The following is a 22,937-nucleotide window of genomic DNA, read 5'->3' as shown; positions in this document are numbered from 1 at the left end:
GTTTTTTTTTGTTTTGTTTTGTTTTGTTTTTCTTAAAGGCGGGTTCTGATTCAGCAGATCTGGGACGAAGCCTGAGAGTCTGCTTTCCTAACAAACTTCCCAGTGGCTGGTTTCTGAGCCACGCTTTGAGTAGCAAGGGTCTAACGCTTTGCTTCTGAGATTCAGACTTGCAGTGTTGAATGAATTCTGAATGTCGCTGAGAGCATCCCCGCCATAGGTTGTTGGGTGGGTCCCTAGGTGTTGCACCACAAAACTCATGAAGATGTGGGTGTTGGGGCTGAGAGGACAGTACTTTCTGAGGGTACACACAGCTCAGGAAGGAGGAGATTTGACTCTGCCTCCTCTCCAGTGGCAGCTACAAGCTTAAACTACTGAGCTACTACAAGCTCACATTAGAATGTTTACATTAGTAACAGTACCTGGCCCTAGGTTAAGTTATTTTCTACTGGATTTATCATTAAGTGCTATCTTAAGATTAAGAGTTTATAGCTGCATGGTTGATGTTGGTGAACAAGAGTTCTGATTATTATTTCCATCTTTTCCTGGTGGCCAAATGGAGACCAGGTGCTTTACATTCACGTGAGTGAGTAGCAGCATAGTTCTGTTTGGTGACTCCTCAGAGAAGAGTGACCACAGGCTTGCCTCACACAACAGATGGTTTTGTAAATTATCTTTACCCTGAATGTGTGTGAGGTAAGTATAATTTTCCCGATGACTTACACCATGATTTCTGATTGAGCTGATTTTTTTTTATTGCTGTGTGATGAGTAGACAATGAGCTTTAGCTTACTGCTTTCTTTTTGTGTAATTAATTCTGTAACCTTGAGCAGATGGTCACTGTCCTTGAGAAAGAACATACTCAAGAGGATTGGCAAAAGAGCATTGCGCACACACAACCATACACAGCACACTGAGCTCTAGGAGAGTTTCTGTATCCACAAAATGACAAGAGTTCCTTCCACCCTTATGAATTTGTAATAAAATTCTAGAGCAAACTTTTTAAATGTTAAAGAGTGTCATTCACTTGGAGGTCTTATTGTAATGCAGATCCTGATCTGATAGGTCTGGGTTAAGGCCCAAGATGCTGCATTTAACAAGCTGCCAAGTGATGACAGTAATGGTGCATGAATCAAAGCTCCACTAAATAATTTTGATGCTCCCTCTGCCATCAAGAAATTAATGTTTTCTTTATATAAACAGGGAAATATACAATTAGGAAAGTTTTTGTTTAAAGAAACTCTGATAAATCATTTTAAAAATCTAACTATGAAGTGTTTATCCACCTTTAAAATATATCAACTTTACCACTACACACTTATTAATTAGAATGACTAAAGTTTTTTTTTTCCAAAAATTAAAACCTGAAATTGTACAAGATGGCCTGGAGAATCTTGTAGCGCCAGCAATTAATGAAGTACTCAAACAACAACAGTAAGAACGAAACACCTACAATTATGGAAGTAAATCAACGGGCAGAGGAGCCAACTGCAAAAGCTTCCTGCTGCCAAATCCGGAACAATTTGAGCAAAAAGTGAAGTTGTATTTCATTACCATCTAGAGCATGAAACAATCCCATTAAACTTACTAAAATCAAGTAAGGTAATTGTTGGGCTGATTTTGATACACAATTTGCCTTCGTGTAGAACTCTTATCTCTTTCTGTTAAGTAATTAGTTGTCTCCTAGAGAATGATGCCCTTTGAACATCACAGTTTGCTAATCTATTAGGCAGCCAATCACTCCACAAGCTGGCTAAGCCAAAGGTACTGAACGTCTTGGTTATGAGGGATAATTATGTGACAGTATCCAATTCAATGGCTCCTTGCTGGTAAATGTTAAGTTATCAACCTTGGGCAGGTGTCCTCGCAAAAGGGCAGGCTACGATATTATGGTGCATCCTTTGTAAGAAAGGTAAAGGGATCACGTAAAACTGATATACATGCTTATCCCTGATCTCCCTGTGAGCCTTGCTGCTTTTGTCTGGAAATGTTAACGCCTACAGAAGTGTTAACACTTACATAAACTTCAACCAAAGAAATGAAACTCTTTGAAGGACCCACCCTTCTTTATTATTGCGATATGCTGAGATCTACTTTATGAAATAGCTCAAGAAAGCAGAAGTAGCGAATCAGATATTTTGCCACTCCTGAGACTTCCTCCCTTCCTTTCTTTCACAACCCGTGATTCTCAAGCCAATTGACAGGATTTGATTGGTCTCAACTTTAAAAGAAACTCAAGGTAGGTCAGGTGAACAGCCTCACTGGTCCAATTTCCTTCCATTGCATGCAGGACATATCCTTCCTATTTGGAAAGTGTGTTGCTGATGTCTTGTCACTAATGATCCTGGCCTGCTGTGAGTAACTGGGGACAACAGTGGTTTTCAAGCAAGGTTGTAACTGTTAAACTGGAGATCCTTGTTGTGCACAGCACTTACCTAATACTCACATTGCCCCCTGGAGAATGAAGCTAAAGCCTACCTGTGCCATCTGGTGTATACAATTTTTAAAAGAAAAAAATAAATAAAACCTCTAGTATGAAGCTGTAATCCAACTATAGTAAAACCCAAGGAAGGAAGAAATGAGTGATAATTTAATCAGAACAAATATATAATAATTGCCTTTGTATCCAAAACTCTGCTAGTGAAAAGGATGTGAGGCTCTAGAAAAATATGGTCTCTGACCTCAGTAAACTCACAGTCTGGTGGGAAAAACCGATGCCATAAAGGCAAATCGATCCCTAACACAGTGAGAGAAGGGGCTCAATTGTGTTTGGGTGGAAAGGACTGAGCTAACAAGGAAGGACTGATTCTTTATAGGGCAGAGGAAGCATTACCAAGGGCTTATCAATAAATTGGGCCCAAATTTTGGGGAACAAAACTTTCCCCAAATAAAGGGCCAGGGAAAGACTGTTGAGGTAGTGTGCTCTGCTCTTCCCTAAAATTCTGCTTGGGCACCTTGTATTTCCCTCCTTCTACTTATATCATCTTTCTCAGACCAATGTGAACTTTAGACAACAGGTAGCCAGATTTGAAAAATGAGACTAGAGGCCACAGACAAACAATTTCACTCTCAAGGTGGTCGATACCCTCAAAATAGAAAAAAGTACTGTAGAATATGCTGCAAACCTGCTATTTGTCGGGACTTGGCCCATCCTGGTGAGGTTAACTGCATCATGATGGGGTGCACCAGGAAGGGGCTCGGGTCTAGACCCATCCTCTGGCATATGGCAGGTACTAGGGAGAAGAGTCAGCCTAGAACATAGAAGGCAGCTGCATCCAGTGGCAGAATGGACCAGCAGAAGAAACAGGAGCACACAGCAGGTGATGGTTCAAGCAGTGTTAGGGAGTCCAGCATGCAGTATTTGAATGTCCCGAAAGGGAAGTCAGAATCCCAGATACTCACTCAGTATCAGGGTCTGAACAGTTGATCAAATCGAAGGATGAATCTGATCCTTGGTGAACAGAGTATAGAAAGAATCAAAAGTACAGAATAGTAATGATTGCAATTCTCAGTACGAAGTGGGGAAACTCTGGAGGAACCATAAGAACAGAAGAATGTCCAGGGTAAATGTTGAATATCACAAAGTAGACAATTCGGACCTAGATCAATTTCCAGGTAGAAAAGGCATGAGCTAATTTACAGAGATAATCTGAGCACTTGATGGGAATCAGTGGCAGAAGCTGGATATGTCCCAGCTGATAGAGACTCAAAGACGTCTGGCAACCTCACCTTGTGTAACCGTTTGCAATCAACTCTGTTTCTGAGAGAGAGCCAGATGTGCTGTAGGGACAACAGAGGCTGGTTGATAATGGTGCAAGGACAGGCAATTTGTCTCTAAATATGACATTTATTTATTTAGAAATTATTTATTTGTATATATATGTGTATTCATTCAGAAAAAGATATTATTTTAATCCACTTAAGCTGACTTTTCTTTAGTTCCTTGTTTGTGTTATGTGCTAAATCATGTGATTACATTAACTCCCCTGGCCTAACATTCTTCTGAGTGAGCGTGCCTTGCTCCAGACTGTACTTCAGGAATGACCTGGACTGACATGGGGCTGAAGTCCTCTTGGATCTTTCAATGCAGCCTGCTGAATGAGGCTAAGTAAATGACCCCAATCAACCCCACATGGAGCAGAAGAGTCACCCAGCTGAACCCAGCCTGAAATCCTGGCCCACAGAGCCATGAAAAAGAATAAAATGCTATTTGCTCTGCAGTCCTCACCTCACCCATTACTCTTAGAATAGAGATTTGATTAGAGGGAAGAGAAACCATGTGTAACGCTGGGGAAAAGCATTCTAGGAAGGGTGGGTGCACATCTGTGCAGGTAGAGGAGGTTTGAAGGTTCACAGACCCAGAAGCAGGCCAGTGAGACTGGAGCACAATGCCTAAGAGGAAGGTGTAGACAAAGGGGAGGAGGAGGGGGCCCCCAGAGACCTTGCAGACGATTATGAGCGGTTTGGGGCTTACTCTATGAATAGGAAGTCATAGGGGTGTGTGTTAAAGATGATCTGATTTATTTTTGAAAGATCCTGTGGCTGCCATATGGAGAAGGAACAGTGGTGGGGCAGGAACAGATGCTGACAGAGCATTTAGGAGCGGACCAGGTAAGACAAGATGGTGAGTTGAATTAAGAAACTGGCTCCAGACTTGGAGAGAAGTGAACAAATTAGAGATTGATTTTCGAAGGTAAAGTGGAAAGAACTTAGTGACTGATTAGAAGAGGCAATGAAAGAACAGGGAATCAAGAATGACTCCTGGATGTGGGGCTTGTGTTGCCAGGTCGTGCAATTTAACAACGGAGCAGACTAGTCCTGGTAGGAGGGACATTGGGGTGAGGGATGTAGGGAGCTTTTCAAGAGCCCTGTTATTTGAAATAACTATTACAAAACCTGGACAGATCTGGGCTGGATTCGTGGGACTGGATAAGATCTCACAGGGGACTATGTTGATGGAGAAGAAGGCGATACTAGGCCAAGCCCTGGGACAGGTTGACCTAAAACGGCTGGCTTGACAAAGACCAGCATAGGTCAGTGGGGATGGATCGTTTTTGAGGGAGAGGAAAATGAGGAGGCTAAAGCTTTTAAGAAAGGAGGAGGAGTGAACTGTATCAGGCGCTGCTGAGAATCAGACAAGGTAAAGGCCCTTACTGGACAAAATGGAGGATGATGATGGTTTTGACAAGAACAGCTTCCTTAGTGCGATGGGGCTGAAGCCAGATTTCACCTGATTGAAGCAGCAAATCTGGACAAGTCAAGAGATTTTGGTATAACAGGAGAGAAAGAGGCGATGGGTGCAGAGAAAGGTGGAGTAAAGGGAGGGTGCTGTGGTTGTTCATTGTTTTATATGTTTATTTATTAATCAAAGTCATACACGTTTTTATTTTGAAAATTTTTATGGTATTAATAAATTTATATTAAAAAAAAAAACAGTAGTTTCCTGGCCCTACCCAAGAGGGTCACCACTTTTAAACCTTTTAACTCTTTCTTCTTGTCATTGCCTTTATATTTCTATATAATGAGTTATATTCCTATTTCTCAGTTTATTGAGATATTTTCTCTTGACTTACTTCTGTACGAGATTTTTCTTTTTCATTCATGACCTATACTATAGCAGAGGTTGACAAACTCTCACTGTGAAGGGCCAGATGTTTTAGGCTTATGGGAGCCGTTTGGTCTTGGGAGCAACTATTCGATGCAGCTGTGAGCATGAAAGCAACTTTAGGTAATACATAAATGAATGAGCCTGGCTGAGTTTCAGTAAAACTTTGTTTCCCAAAACAGGCTATGGGCCACACTCAGCTCACAGGCTGCAGTTTGCCAGGCCCTCTTCAGGGCATGACTGTGCACTTACGGGACCAGCTAGGAGAGACGAGTGATGGGTGACTCAGATCCTAAATACCGGGTTTGAAATAGAAAACCGCAACCCAGCACTGCGGCGGGAGAGTGGGAGCTCCCTGGTTTCCTCAGAGTCTGCACAGTGTCACTGTAGGCATGCCTGCCCCCCTGGGCGTGGCTCTCACTAACATGCTATATTTCCAGTAGGCAATGCAGCAAGCGAGCTCCACTGTGTATCCAGCTGTATCTGCCGACCCTGCCCTCCACTCACCCAGAGCTCAGAACTCAGAGACAATCAACATAGTCTATTAATGTCTATAAAACCAAAAAAGACACAGGAAGCCTCTAAGTTCCCTCAGGAAAGTTTGGTTAAATGGCAATTATACCCCAGGTTCCCCATGCTGCTGCCTGGGAGCTGTGGCGCCTTCCTGGAAATGGCTCTGGCTTTCTGGGCCTCTTGGCAGCCAGAGTCAGGGTGGTAGGGCGCCCATGCTGTCTCTGCCGCGCCACGGCAAAAGCAACAAGAAAGGCCACCAGGAGTACCGCGTTTGGAGAAAGCACGGATAACTTAAGTGTCTGTTTTTAAGGCTGTTTGCAGCTTATCCATTCTGTCAAGGCCAATACCCTGTATCAGCTGGTCATGTGGTTTCAGCAGCCTGAGTGGAGTCCTGTTGAGAGACAGCCACATGTTCTGCCCTTGCAGAGCACATGGAAGCCAGAGAGGGCAGACAACCGTGGTCAGATACTCATCTGAGAGGACCTGGAGATGCTCAGAGCACGGACGTAGTCCTCCTTGGGGCATTTCGCAAAAGTGAAAAAAAAAAAAAAGACAAAAGACACAAAACCTTCCATTTGTTAACCTCTCCACTCTTGTGAGGCACTGTTTTAAATACTGGCATACATGACCTCCCGACTCTATCTAAAGGTGAACATTACTGTTCACCCCCTGAGAACAGCAGATGAGGAAAGTTAGAATCAAAGAAATTAACTTGCCGCATGTCAAACAGCTCCTAGGATGCAAAGCTGGAATTTGACTCCAGGTTTTCTTGACCCCACCATCTATGTTCTTAAGTATACAGTACACCTTCTCAAAACACTGTCACTGTACACAGGTTTGCCAAACAGCACATGAAATTTGACCTTTCTGTGCCGTTGCTTGGCAGGCCTTCTCTCAAATGCCCTTCTTCTGGGTCTGTGTGCTGGCACCCCTTTCCTTTGCCACAGCCCACCTCCCTTCACTGTCAAATGTGCTCTGACAGCACTTCAATCAGTCACTCTTCCTTTTGTGCTTCTGCCAGCTCTATGTCACCTCAATGTGAAACCAAGAACTATGTGTCTGAAATATAGGATAAGTGGGAACAGACCAAGAAAGTCAAAGTGTTTCAGATCATGGGGAGCTTTGGATGCTAAACCATCTGCTAAATGGGATGGTTTTATTGTGTAGACAATGAAGAAACATGTTTTATGTTTTTAAATGAGTGAATATATATGCAGTGGTTAGAATCGTGCCTGATACATAGTAAGTTCACACTAAAGGCTGACTAACATCTTTATGATTTTGAGCAAGAAAATGTAAGTAATCATGACTATATATATGTCATAGGGTGGATGGACAGAACTGAGCAGGGAGATTGGCTGGAAGGCCTTTATCAATGGCTACAGCCAAACTCATGTTGTCTGCACTTTGGTATCAGGCAACAATGGAGGTAGCTGCTATGTCCCCCAGAACAGAAGACACCCACCACAACTCCAAACAAGCAGAGGAAAACAAAGATGAGGCCGGTGAGCGCGGTAAGGCAGTCCACCCCCAGGACTAGGCGCCCCTAGCTCTAACACCGGCTTGTGTGCGTGATGCACTGAGTTTGGTTCATTCTTCATGCACCTGACTTACGCTTGAGGATGGATTCCATTATAACTGGGCTGAATTTGGGATAATCCTTTCAGAGTCCCGGGGAGTGGGGTCAAAGGTGTAGCAGAAATCTTTATGATTCTATTCTTCCCTAACTGATGTGGAGACCAGTTCTGGCCATATAACTCCTTCATTCCAACCGCCACCACCCCAGTCTCTATCCCTCACCTCCCCACTCCAAGTCCAGTCTCGAACCAGGAAGCCCAAGTGGACTCCATCAAACAGGAGAAGAAGACCCATGATGCCTGTGTCTCGCCCTTCCCTAAGAACACTCTTCCCTTACAGAGGTGATGCTTGTCAGAAGCTTCTCAGTATCTCTTTCTCTTTACAGCAGGCTTTGAATCTCCCAATTCCTGCAGTTTGGAAGGGAATGACTTCGTCTCCTTCTCTGGGTATGGACCCTACCTGGATTTAGCCAAGCCTCTTATTCCGTCTCCTCCTGCAGCTAATGGTTCAGGGATGAGCCCATGGTCCAGGTGAGGACAAGCAGGGACAACTCTTTCTCTTTCCCAAAGCATCAGAGAAGCCTGTATCCCCCTGAGTGCTCGCATGACCATAGGAGGAAAGCATCATTGATGAAGAAGCTGAAATGAAAGAGGGAACCTGCGTTCCTGTTAGATTGTTCGACTGTTGGATGAGGCTGACTTGAAGCCATTTCTACCATTTCCATGATAGGAGAGAGCATTAAAGCAAAACAAATAAGATAATCATCGTCTATCAGTTTAGATACTGTTTTTTCCTAGTTGGGACCCAAATCATCCAAACTGATACACCCCGATCTTCCTTTGCCTCACCTGCTTGTCTGAATCACCTGGAGTACACTGTTGTCTACCAACTCACCCTCTTTTACAGCATGAATGCACAAAGTTGTGAACAAGAAGATATGTTTACAGGCAGCTTGGAAGTATAGAGTTTGAGTCAGTTACAAATGCCATAACAACAATATCCTACACAGTTGGGACAGTGACAATCCTGAGTCATCATCTGCTTTATAAATAACAGACAAGTTTCTATTCACAATGAGTAAAACCCAAATGTTTTCTTAACTACATTTCTTTTGAATTTTATTTTAAAGATTTTCCCCTACAATAACACAGTTCAATATAATTTTTTTTTTTTTTTTTTTTTTTTTTTTTTTGCCATCAGTTCAAACACGTAACCAATAAATAGTTTAGCAGCAAGGCTTTGCTGATCTGTCTACTCAGTCATATGACATATAACTTCTGGCCAAGGGCTCCGCCCAAACTTGGTATTCATCTGAACTTCAATTTTGAAGAGATGTGGTCATTACTAAAGATTGCTGTCTGCTTTTCCACCCTTTAAAAACAAACAAAAAATGAATAAAGAAACCAATTTTGAATTTATTTTGGAGGAAATAATTCGCAGAGGCACAGGGATCCTTGTAATAGGAGGATTCATCTGACACTACAATACCGACAGCAGGCTAATTTACTAGCATTTCTCATCATTTAATTAGATTCGAAACCTGAGAGATGCTCTTCCTGAAGGGTGTTTATTTCTGGACCAACTTCAAAATACAGAGAATATCCACGCATACCCTACCCTGATTCAAGAATATGTTCTAAACTATACACCCAGAGACACTCACCAGGACTGAACCCACCAAATAAAGGACGCATTGGGACAATCTGTTTCTAATTTGGGCTCTGGGAGTTTTACTAGATTTAACATTATCTAAGTAGGACCTCTTGGGGAAATAAAAATAAATCTCCACAACAACCAGCAAATGTTTGTACCAGGAAGTCTTCCAGAAGCATCATAGGCTAGTGGCTAAAGCATAGGTTTTTAAAATTTTTTGAGATCTTCAATAATTGGGTGAAGCCAGCAGATCTCTTCTTGAAACATGTTTTAAAACCCATCAAATAAAGCACATAAAGTTACCAAGGAAATTAATTATATTAAGATTCAGTCATCAAAAATATTGAAACAGTGTGATCGAGTATGTTTTCTTCTTTATTAATGATTTAAATAACAAAATCTAGCAATGGGTCTGAAAAGAAGTGATAAAACAATAGGCAAAAGATTTGAACAGCATTTCACCAAAGATGGCAAATAAGCACATGAAACTCTACTCCACATTATTAGTCCTTAGGGAAATGTGGATTAAAGCTACAAAGAGATACCACTACATACTCACTCACAGTAAAAACACTAACCACACCAAGTGTCGGCAATGATGGGGAGAGTCTGGGATGGTCATACGCTGCTAGCGAGAATGTAAAATGATATAATGACTTTGGGAAAAAAAATGTAGCAGCTTCTTAAGAAACATACCATTTGATCCAGCAATTTATCTTTTAATCAAGAGACATGGTATCATATGTTCATACAAAGCCTTGAATATGAATATTCAGAGCATCTTTATTTGCAATTGTCAGAAACTGACATGCCCATCGATAAGTGAACAAGTAACCACTTGTCCTAAATCAATGAGGTGGAAAATATTTGACCCTGAAGATAAATTATTGATACATGAAACAACATGAATTAGTCACAAAATTGTTATACTAAGTTTTAAAGAGCCAGACCAGAGTGCATACTATATGAGTCCCTTTACATACAATTGTCTAAAATGCAATGATAGAAAATGATAGATCAGTGGTTGCCTGAAAAGAAGAGGGGATGGAAAAGGATTTACAAAAGGGTATAAGGAAATTTTGAGGTTAATGCATTTGTTCACTATCTTGATAATAAATATATTTATACATCAAAATTGATCAAACTGTATAATCTAAACATATGCAGTTTATTGTGTGTCAATTAAAGCCATTAAAAATACGAAAAAATATTCCCCTGTTTTAAACATGGGAGAAATTTCTCTCTCCCCCAGGTATGGCAGTTCTCAAAATGCAGGTGGGAAGTGGCCACCTACTTCATCTGCTCACAAGGTCACAGTTAACCTGCTCCCCCCAGATTTCTTATAAAAGAAATGTTAGTAAAGATTCTTCAGCCCCTGAATCTGTACACGTGTTTATATTTGTGCGTTTCCAATTACATTGGGATTAATGCTTTAAAGTCTCATCTTCATGGTCATTAATCCCAGATCCAGATGGCAGTGTGTCCAGAGAGATTAAACTTCATCCTCATCTGTCTTTAGAAGGCTGGACAAATACTTCCACTCGGAGGTGCTCTGTGTCTCACTGGAAAGAAACACGCTTATCAAGGAAGACGTTCACCCTTATAAAGGAACCCTGCATTTTAAAAATAAAGCAAACACTTGCTTTGTAAATAAGATACTTATATAAGGAACTCTTAAAAGTCAATACTAAGATAATAAGCAATAAAACAATAGGCAAAAGATTTGAATGGACACCTCACCAAAGAAGATACATAGATGGCAAACAAGCACATGAAAATCTACTTGTGGTAAATGAGTGGATTACAAATTAGCTAATTAGTGGCAGATGTTTTACGTGGCCCATGTCACAGCCCACCATGGATCTCAGAGTGGCTGTGGAGTCCGTGTGCTGGCCACTGCTGCTATGCCCCTGTTTTTCTGTGTCTGGGCTATCTTCAGATGCTAGGAAGCCCTCTCAGCCAGTGACACAGGCCAGAATTGACAGGATTTAATGCCCTGTGGGCAACCCTCAATTAACGGTGCATAGGACTTGACAAGAAGAGCTACCTGCATTCAACAGTCTTTAAGATGGGAAATTCCAAGTCATAGTCTACGTGATGCCTCAGAGGTACCCTGGCAAGATTGAATCCCGGTGCACAGTGGTAAACAAATAAGTTACACTTCCTGATTGCCTTTGATAACTTTTCTTTCCCTCTTCCTCATTCTTGCTTCCATGAATCGCCTCCCAAATAAAGTTAAATACATCTTAGTCCTGGTCCCAAGTTCCAGTTCTCATCACTACCACACCAGAATCTGCATTTTCAAAGTGTGGAGAGGACCAACAACTAGCTTACGAGTTGGTCTGTAGAATAAGTTGAGCAAAGAGCTTTGGTAGTAGAGGGGAGCATGCTTGGTAAACCCTAAAGCCTGAGAAAAATCTCGAATTTTGTTTCCTTTTAACTTAATTCTTTGTAAATAAAATTTTGACGTTCCAGTCATAGTTAAATAAAAAATTACTTGAGCAAGAAGAATGAGGAATAAATATTTGCATTTAAAATCAGAATAAGAGAAACTCCAAACAAATGGGGCCCTTTGGGCTCATTATCATTTGACAATCAATGACACAGATACGCTTGAAAATATCATCTTAAAGGTCACATTGCTGTGCCCCAAATGGGCGTACTGACATTAGAATTCTCACTCCATGCCACTGCATCTGTTTCTGCCTCTATATTGACCGTTTATTTTGCCCAGAAGGTTCTTGCTGTCATCAGCTACAACTTTGAATGGAATTAGCAGACAGGAAGATTAAACACCTATTATAAAATATGCTCCAAAAGCTAAAGCAATTATGAGTATAATGAAAAGAGAAATAAGGCTATAAAAAAGAACCAAATGGAACTTCTAGAGCTGAATATTACAATATCTGAAATGAAAATTCCACTGTAAAGGCTTAACAGCAGACTAGTTGCTAGCAATAAACTTCAATAAATTTGAGAACCTAGCAGTAGAAATAATCCAAACTATAATTCAGAGAGAATAAAAAATACTTAAAAAAATTTATAGAGCCACAAGGGTCTTTGTGACAATATCAAATGGCTTAACATATATATATATATATAATTAAAGTCCCAGAAAGGAAGGTGAAAGACATAAACATCAAAAATATTTGAAGATGGAACAATGAAAAACTAACAGTTTCCAAACTTGTTGAATGGTAAACCATGTAGATCCATGACTTCAGTAAATCCCAACCAGAATAAACACAAAGACAATGATACCAAAACAAATCATAACCAAATTGCTGAAATAAGTGATAAAGAGGAAATCTTAAAAGCACACATGTGAAAGAAAAAATATATTATATACAAAGGAAAAAAGATAAAAATAAATGTTTACTTTTCATTATAAACAATGCAAGGGTGAAGACAATGAAGCACCCTCTTTTGTGTGTTTAAAGGGGAAAAAAAAAAACCTGTCCAACTAGAATTCTATGTTCAGGGAAAACAGCCTTCAAACATAAAGCCAAGATAAAGATTTTTGTTTTTAGACCAAAAGAAACTGAGTTAATTCATCATCATCTGTAGACCTTCCCTAAGTGAAATAATAAAGAAAGATTTTAGGCTGAAGGTGAAATAATATTAGATAGGAATTCAAATCAATAAAAAGAAATGATAAAAAAAAATAGCAAAGATGTGGTTAAATACAAAGATGCAGGAACATAGATGGACCTGGAGATCTTCATTCGAAGTGAAGTAAGCCAGAAAGAGAAAGAAAAATATCATATGATGTCACTCATATGTGGAATCTAAAAAAAGAAAAAAAAAAAAAAAAAGAGGACACCAATGAACTCATCTACAAAACAGAAACAGATTCACAGACTTAGTAAACAATCTTATGGTTACCGGGGAAAAGGGGGTGGGAAGGGATAAATTTGGGAGTTTGAGATTTGCAAATAATAACCACTATATATAAAAATAGATGAAAAACAGTTTTCTTCTGTATAGCACAAGGAGCTATATTCAATATCTTGTAATAACCTTTAATGTAAAAGAATATGAAAATTAATATGTGTATAAATATGTATGACTGGGGCATTGTGCTGTACACCAGAAATTGACACATTGCAACTGACTATACTTAAATTACAAAAACAGATAATGATCTAATTGTTTATATCTTTAAGATATTTTGTTTAAACCAAAAATAATAGCAAAGTACTGTGGGATTTTTAGTATGTGTATAAGTAAAATCTATTAAAACTATTAAACACAGCACTGGAAAGGTTAAAGGATTGAGTGTTTGTAGGATGGGTCTCATAAGTGAAATAATACACTGATATATGAATATACATGTACAATATATACAATAGCAGAAGAAATGCATTGTACATTTTAAACTCTTAATAACAATTAAATCATTTTTAAAAAATAACATGTAGCCAATAAGTTAACAGAGGGGATAAACTGAACATTAATTCAAAGGAAGACAACAAAAACTGGGACAAAATAAATGGGACAAATAAAAAAATAGTAAGATGGTGGGTATAAACCCAACTTCTAATTTTTTATCTACATATTTATATAGATATCAGTGTAGGTCAACTAAATAGTCCAGATAAAAGCAGAGGTTATCAGATTAGGTTAAAAGGCAAAACTCAACTATATAGTTTCTACATAAACTGCATTTTAAATATCACACAGGTAAAAACTTGAGAGTAGAAAGTATACACCATACAAACACAAATGATAAAAATGGCTACACTAGTATCAGGGAAAGTAGACTCCTCACTAAGGAATATTATTAAAGACTAGAGGTACATTTTATAATAAGATCTAGTTCAGTTGATAGTATTGTACAAGGTCCATTTTTTACTCTCGATAAATGCATGATGGTTGTAGGATGTAAGATGTTGACATTAGAGGAAGATAAGGGAAGGATAAAGAACAACACTTTATATAAATGTTGCAACTCTTCTGTAAATCTAAAATTATTATTTTTAAATTAAAGGCATCCTGATTGAAAAGGAAGATGAAAAACTGTCTTTATTCATGGATAACATGATTGATTCTGAAAAAAATCTTAAATAAACTACAAAAAAAAAAGGAAAAAAAGACTAGACAGATTAGATTTTTATGGCTTCACCATTAACTCTGTATTCAGAAAGAACAAATTCTTCTGGGAAAATTAATGTCAGAGCTTCCAAATTCTCAGATTGGACTGTGCCCTTGAGTTTTCAGAACATTGCACTTGGGTCCTCCTTCAAATAAAACAGGCACACAAGAGCCTATTTGTGTGGAGCAGACTCTGAGCAGAGAGTGTGTTAAGTATTGTGCACAATTATCTCCATCCTCTAGGGATTTGCTGTTTCTGAGAACATGTACAAAGTGTAAATTGAGTAGCCTTGTCAAAAAAAAAAAATACTCAAAACTGAGTACATGGGAGTGACTTATCTTTTCCCTGATGTCATTTGGTCAGTGCTGGGGAATCATTTTTGCAACAGATTCCCTGGCTTTTAACAAAATAATGTGTTTACGTGCATTTGGTTAGGGAGTTTGCCTTCATTTTAACATTTTTCATTTTTGTTCAGGTTTTTAGCTAGATGTGCAAGTAGCTTTACCAATCAGTTTGTATTTTCTATGAATATTGAGAGCAGTAGCTGATAAACCTGAGGCAAACACAAGGGTTTTTAGGAAATCTATACGCTATAGACAGAGCACCTATAGGGCTAGGACAGTGTATCTCAGGTACCTCGCTCATTTTCTGGTATGTGATGGACACCCCATGAATGGATGAATGAATGAGAAAAAGGAAGGAAGGAAGGAAGGAAGGAAGGAAGGAAGGAAGGAAGGAAGGAAGGAAGGAAGGAAGGAAGGAATAAAGGGATGTATTCATTCTTCAAAAAAGTATATTTCCACTTGGGAGATGTGTGTGTGTGTGTTTGTGTATATATGGAAAGTATAGGTGGTTTACCACATGTATGAGTTATCTATGCTGTGTAAAAATGTACCCTCAAACGTAAAAGCTTAAAACAACATTTATTATCTCACACAGGTCCTGTGGGGCAGGAATTCAAAAGTGGCACAGCTGAGCTGTCTGGCCTGGGGTCTCAAATCAAATATTATTGTCAATATATCAGCCAGAGCTGCTTAGAAATAGACCGACTGGGACTAGGAGATCCACTCCCAAAATAGCTCACTCACTTGGATGTGAGTGATTCTGGCTCTTGGCAGAAGGCTGCCTCACCGTGTGGCTCCTCCATTCAGCTACGAGAGTTCCTTATATCACATGACATCTGCTTCCCCCAAGAGCAAGTTGTCCCAGAGAGCAAACGGAAGCTACAGTGGTTTTTATGATCTAGTCTCTTAAGTGACACTCCATCATTTCTGCAATATCTTCTTTGATTCACAGGCCAACTCAATTCCCTGGAACAGACTGCATAACGGCATAAAATAGCAGGAACGGGGCATCCCTGGGGGCTGCTTTGGAGTCTGGCTACCACACCAGGCTCTGGATTCTTTAGGGCATTTCCCTAGCATTGACATATAAGCACTACTTGGACTTTGCAAAAAGCACCATGTTCATGATCACCATGGTTCTGCGCCCTCAGTTTACGTGTCTATATTAACTATAGGATCTTTTGGTAGGTGGCCAACAAAAAGAACCAATACATCTTTATTTGAAGGCTGATGGATCCGCCCAGCTGATACAGCCAGTATTCCACCCAGACCTCCTCCAGTCCCAGTCCCTTTTACCATTTATACGCACGCCTTTCCTGGCTTCAGCTTTTTCTTGTTGTCTACTTCTTTCATTTGTTTGTTTGCTTTGTCTTTGGCTGCCTATATCTGCAACTCTCTTTGAAATATTATCATTGTGCTGGTGGAGTCACTTCAGTTTCATGCGCAGACAGCTAAAAGTGTCTTGGATTTTATGTCCCCTTGGGCCAGTTTTTAGCCAATGACTGACTTATACGGAGGTATGATATCCCGGATCACTTGCTTTGGGTTAAGGATAAATTATGAGCAATTTAACACTACAGGTTCCATCTCAGAATAAGACTGAAGCTGTCCCCTGTAGAACTTAGCCTGATAACATCTCTGCTTTCCCCACTCCCTGGTTCCTCCTAGAATCCCTGCCCTAATAAATAACGTGCACATGAATCCTTGTCTTAGGGTCTGATTCTGTGAAACCTGACCTCAGGCAAACTAGGTGCTTACAGTCACAAGAAATAAAAAATCAACTCAAACAGGCGTAAACAATAGAAGTTGTTTATTGGTTCAGACAACCAGATATTCTTGCGATAGAGAAAGTTTCAATGATCAGTGATGACATGAAGGACATGGTTTCTTTATGTCCCTTTGCTTTCCCTTATGTTTCATTTTTAAGCTGCCATCCCTCGTGGTGGAAAAATGGCTGCAGCAGTTCCAACCTTTACATCTTCACATTATCATCCATGAGAGAAGAGGTGGTCTTTTATGACAATTACTTTGCACAAGCAAGAATGATTTTTTTTTCAGTTTTCTCCCAGAAAATACCTCCTTGTATCTTTTTGGACATTAGGTGCTATGTCCAACAACTAAGTGATCCCCGTGGCCCAGGGAATGAACTGGTCTGTTACCTGGACCACTCACTACGACAAGGGAAACTTGGGTTAACTGATTGAGTTGGTCTTACCAGTGTCCACATCTGACTGAGAGTGAGTCCGCTTATCCACAGGACAGACCTTGAACGTCAGTCAGTATCCTGTGAGAAAGTGGGAACTGAGGGGTAGACAAATGAATGCCGACCATACTTACCTTGGAGTCTTCGGATCTATTTAAGGACCTTGGCTTTGGAAAGAAAAAAAAAAAAAAGATTCAGGACCTCATCTCCACATGGACTCTCCTTTCAAAGTTCTACTACCTTGAAGTTACTCAAGACCAGTAGCTCTTGTTCTGTTTCTTCATTCCAAACTTTAAATTCCTCAGAGATCAAATCTGAATCAGATATCCAATCATCCTGGCCAAAAGGGTGGGATCACTCAATAAACTCACTGCTGCTAAAATTTCATTCCTCTTATGCTGAGGCCATTCCTAAAAAAGACAGCTGCTTGTCTGTTGGAGAGGTAACCCCAGTGCCCTTAGGGCTAGGAAATTAATTCGGCTCTGACTGTGTTCATCTTCATCCTCAGGGCTGTGTTAACACCATTAGAAGCCCTGAGCTCTGGTTACCATGCCTCCCCAATCACCAGCCCAATCATTCAGAATGAAAACAATTCTAACAATGAAAGGAGGGTTGATAAAATTGTATTATTTCCTGTGATCATAGTTTCAATGCTTTTCTCAAAATCTTTTTTTTTAAACCACTATTAATACCCTAAGCCCTCATTTACTGTTCTCCAGTGATTCAACATGGATCAGTTTCATAAATTTACTATAGAATTCAGGATCAAAGTCAATGAACACAGCGAATCAATAGGCTGATGCACGGAATGCAAGAGTGCAGTCTCACATGTTGTTATCTCTGAAGGCTACCCGAGAGACATCACCAATGTCCCACCCAAATCTTGTCAGAGCTCACTTTTTCCATGCACCCTGGGAGTGTCCACTGTCGATACCAGCGACTCTGTGGCTAAAGGCTTTATCTGGCCAAAGAAGTCTACACAGCCTAAACTGGATCCCCAGGAGTTAATCCCCTGGGAGCAATCCTCAGCCAATGAGGAAAGTGATGAAGAGTAAGTTCTTCTCCCGTGGGACAGCTCTGAGGCAGTTCAACAGTCTTCCAGAGTCTTCCAGAGTCTTCCAAAGGGACTGAATCTCAGTTGACCACGGTGGCTTCTTCCCTCCTCTGACTCCCTCCTCCTCCTCCCTTTTGGTGCTCCTGAGGATCATTTCCAAAGCAAGCTAACTGCAGTCAGAATATTTTCTCAGGATGCTGAGAATCCAACCAAAGACAGACAGTCCCCAAAGAGAGGCTATAATCAAGGGAGGGCTGTGGCCTGGCCATTTCAAACCCTTACAGGGTACCATTTCCTAGATGAATTAATAAACCAAGGCTGGGATTCAACCATATAGATATAGAAACTAGGCTTTCTCAGTTCACTGGCAAGATCAGTGTTTAGTGTTAAATATCTCTTAACTAAGTACATATGACTATAGATGAAATGCCAGAAACTCAACGCATAATGTTATGGAAAGACAGAGCTTATTCTAAGAAAGTGCAATTTTCCTTTCCATTGATAGTATCCCCATCGAGGTGCCTGGAGCTCAGTAAATAATCAGACATGTGCTAGGTTGGCACTGATATAGACCAAAAGGGAATGCATGTTTGTGGAGCTGTTTATCCAGGCCATGGTGAGGTCAGATGAACCTCTCCCACCCTGTAATAGAGACCTCCCTGGCCAATGGCCAGAATTTTTATGACCACCCCCAACCCCAACCCCAGTTTATGTTTAGGAACTTTCCCTACAATAATGGTGGACTGTCAGGTTGGGATCTTTGAGCCCAGTTTTGTACCCAAGTTACCTGTTTCGGTTGAACTTCTGAGGGTACATATTCCTGTGTACAACCATACCCCGTGGGACACAGCGTCCCCTCCATGGCATGGGCTCCGTTGATGTTTACCTCTACAGGACAACCTTCTTTCCAAGTATTGAGTGGACCTCTCATTATGGCTGATTTTTTTTAACTTTTTTTTTTTTATTCCTCATTTTCTTCAAAAAATAACTCAAGGTAGCTCACAATAATGTGTAAAATAACACAATAGACTAGAAATTAGAAAAAGTAAGGGAAATTATAGGTCATATCTAGGAAAGTGTCACAAAATGAAGCTAGGAATAATGTTAAAATCAATACAATAGGCCATTCTAATTTTAAGTTTTCTTAACACCATAAAGGGATTAAGTCTACAAATATAAACCCCCCTAGTGGGAATGTCAGTACTCACAGCTTCTGGATCCTGACATTTGTTCTCTATTTGGACACACGGTCTTTGGCTCATCCACACAGGCGCCTCCATCACATTAAAGACAGCACATGTTCAAAGGGCTTATGAGCTTTCCTGCCACCTCCAGTCAAAACAGCAGTAAGAAAAGGTGTTCTCCATCTTTCCCCAGCCCCCTCCTGCCAACAAGAAACAAGAGTCAGAGAGGTGAGAGCCAGGAAAATAGACAGGCTCAGTGCTCACGAAAACAGTAGCTGAAGCTCTTTGTCATTTGAAAAGAATCAAGCTGAAAAGATGGCTTTGCTGCAGTTCAAACTAATGTGGGCCCTTCCCCTTCCTTCCCTCCCTCCCTCCCCACCATCTCTTTCCTCATTTATTTTCATGGTGACAATTTCCAGGACTTTTCTCTTTGATTTTCTTATAATGAAATTCACTTAGGAGAGAACAGAGAGGTTTTAGAGGAGAATTAAAAGTTTGACAGACTATGGCCCTTTCAATTATTTTAATTAAGTCCTAGCTGCTTCAAGACAACATAACACACTAAAGACAGTAACAAAAAACAAGGTAAGGGCCTCAGCTTCACTGCCAGCAAAACAGACAGAAGGAAGTGGCCCCATTCTGTCCAACACAGATCTCCCTTCCTTTGCTCCTCAGGTGGGGCTCACAATGAGTCTGTCCTGTCTTATTGTTGTTGTTATGTGGCCCAGGACAGAGCTGACCGAGGAGCAGCCTCTGGTTGTGTTCTCGCCCCTGGGCGCTGAGGTCTTTGCAGGCTGACACGCCACCCCCAGCTTTCCTTTGTCGTTAGAAAAGATAACTGTGTTTCAGAGATGCCCAGTCCAAGCTGAAGGCTTCTTAACCCATCTGATTTCCCCTGCACAGCTTATTCTCGGACTACAGTCACGGAAGGACTGCTCTTTGACATTTAAGCTTAACCATTGTTTCGCCGAAGAAGCAGTTATTAAAACTATGTTCCCCTTCTGAAATTTTTTTTAAAAAGGATGTGAATTTTATTCTGAATGATTTGCCACATCTCTACAATTGTGGTGAGGCCAAGACCTACCACATAAGACTAGTGAGAGAATTAAAAGAAAATAAAATGTATAGTGCTATGCAGTGTGTCTGCTACATAGTAAGCACTCATTTAGTTAGTAACATTTATTAGCAGCATTTTCTTGATTTTTAAATGATCGTATATTGAGCACATATTGTGTCATGTACTGTAATAGACAGTTTTTTTTGGTACAATTATCTATTATTCTCCCAAGATCCCAGAAAAACGGGCTTTATAAATTTGCCTTTTTCTAGTTATAGTGTAATAATACTCATTGTAGAAAACCTTAAAATGGAGAAATTATAAATCAAAATGATTTTCTCATCACCCAAAATTAATCTTTCAGCATTTTTGTCTTGATTATTGCCCTTGTGTATAAAATATATGTACTTTACAAAATTGGACTCATACTGCAAATCAATGTGGCTTCCTATGTTCATTTAACTCTATAGCATGAGCCTTTCCCCAGGACATTTAATATTATTGAATAACATTGGTTATTGTATATGCCATCAGAAAGGTGCAAAATAATTTACTTAATATTCTGTGAGATAGCAGCTACTGTTGTTTGGGTTTATAGCTGGAAAAATTGAAGACACAGAGACAGGATGGCAGGGAGCAGGGCACAATTATTAAAAGAATGACATAGCAATTGAGGATATGACGTAAACATATACGAGTTAGAACCAAATCAGCCCAAGATGGCGGAAGATTCAACTCCCAGTGGACCTTGAACCTCATTGTAAATTCACTGTAATACATCAGCTGCTAAATGACACTCCCACAGATGACAGAACAGTTTCAGGACTGATCATAAAAGGCCAAAAGGTGGGCATGGGCCGAGTTTCTGGAAATCCCCACCCCTTCCCCCAAATAATTAGAACAATCCTCCCATTCATTAGCATATGAAACTCAGCCCATAAAAACTAACAGCCCCATTCCCTGGGGCCACCTCTCTTGCCTTCTGAGACAGCCCGCACTCTGGCTATGGAGTGTGTATCTTCAAGAACCTAATCTCTGGCAACAGTAGGGGAGCTTGTTACCAAATGCCAAATTCATGATCCTGACGCATAGTGAGACCAAACAAACTGAAATGTCAGAGTTTGGAGCAGAGAGAGGTTTATTAGGAGAGGAAGTGTGAACCTGGAAGACGGGAGACCCAGACTCCTCTCAAATCCATCTCGCTGGCTGGCCAAGGCACAAGGGGAGAGAGAAGAAAGGGGAGTCTCTGTGATCCCTTAACTTCATTTTAAGAGAGAGCAAAAGCAATGGTTGAGGCTTTTATTATTTCATAATTATTTAAGAATTTCAATTCCTGGTTGGCCCACGCTGCTTCAAGACCTTTTGGGTTTGCTCTTCCTTTGCTGCTTTGATTTCTCCCTTCCCTAATTAGTGGCCGTTTGAATCTGCTCTTTGGAACCACAGGGAAGCTTAGGAGACTAAAGCCTTTTTCCTACAACAAGAAATGGGGGACACAGAGGGGCTTTTTCACCCAGGAGGCCCCAAAGGGTCCTGCTCTGTTTCACAGTTAGCTCTGTAGGGGAGGGAACAATTTTCCTCTACCCATCTTAGGGTCACAATTGAGGTCACTGTAACAAAAGGCAGATTAACAAGAGAAAAGCAAACTAGTTTATTAACACGTGTTTCACACACGTAGTGCACAGGACTGCCCAAAGATGAGCAAGGCAAAGAGGCGGCGTAGAACTCCGGGTTTTATAGCATGTTCAAGAGAGAACACCACACCTGCAGAGAAAGACCTGGACGATGGAACGTGGTTTTGGCTTCCCAGGCGGGCAAACTGCGGGAAGGTAAGTGTATGGGGGGAAGTGAATGGAGTATGCTTTCTTTGTAGATTCCTCGGGTAGAGAGAGCTGTCCCTGCTTTTGCTGCTTATGAGTTGCTTCCAACTCAAAATAATTTTTACATCAAAGAAGTATATTTTGGAGTGACACATTCTGGTTTATTTCAGCTCCAGCATGTCACAGCCTAGAAGTGCCAGGAGTTAAGGCCGCAGGAGCAACCCTTCCGGGTGAGACGGGAGGTGGTGGCTAAGTATCCAGCTTCCTCCCCCTGCAGGGGGACATTTCCAGGAGTGTTGTGCGCAGCCCTGCAGAGAAAGTCTACGGTGGCGTCAGCTCATATGTGCCCCCTTCATTGCCCTTCTTGCCCCCGATCGGCCTTTCCCACTCCCTCAAAGTGCTTTCCCAATAAACAAGGTGAGCAAGCCACTTGCCTGAGAGCCTCCTTTTGTGGGATACTCAAAGTAAGAGAATCTCAGATACACCCACATTCCACATCCTGCAGAATGTTAAGAGCAGGCAGATAGCCAGATGTAAGCAGAGAAAGTGGGGCACAGGCCAAATGGCAGGAACTGGACAAAAAGGAGAGACACACGCCTAATACAGGAAACCATACATCATGTAAAAAACAAGGGTTCCTGGGCAGACAAAAGCGGGAAACTCTGGGCAGATAAATGATCACACATTTTGGGGTGACAAGTGGCTTGGAAATCCACAGTGAAAGATAGGAAAAGGCAGGAATCTCCAGTGTCCAAATGTAAACTTTTGCTCATTTCAATAAAATTAACCTTGCAGATTAGAAGTATTATGCACCGAGGCCATGACACTTGTTATCCA

The sequence above is a fragment of the Camelus bactrianus genome, chromosome 1 (assembly GCF_048773025.1).
Source record: "Camelus bactrianus isolate YW-2024 breed Bactrian camel chromosome 1, ASM4877302v1, whole genome shotgun sequence".
Lineage (NCBI taxonomy): Eukaryota > Metazoa > Chordata > Mammalia > Artiodactyla > Camelidae > Camelus > Camelus bactrianus.
The sequence above is the reverse complement of the archived record's forward strand: the minus strand, read 5'-3'. Positions refer to the sequence as shown.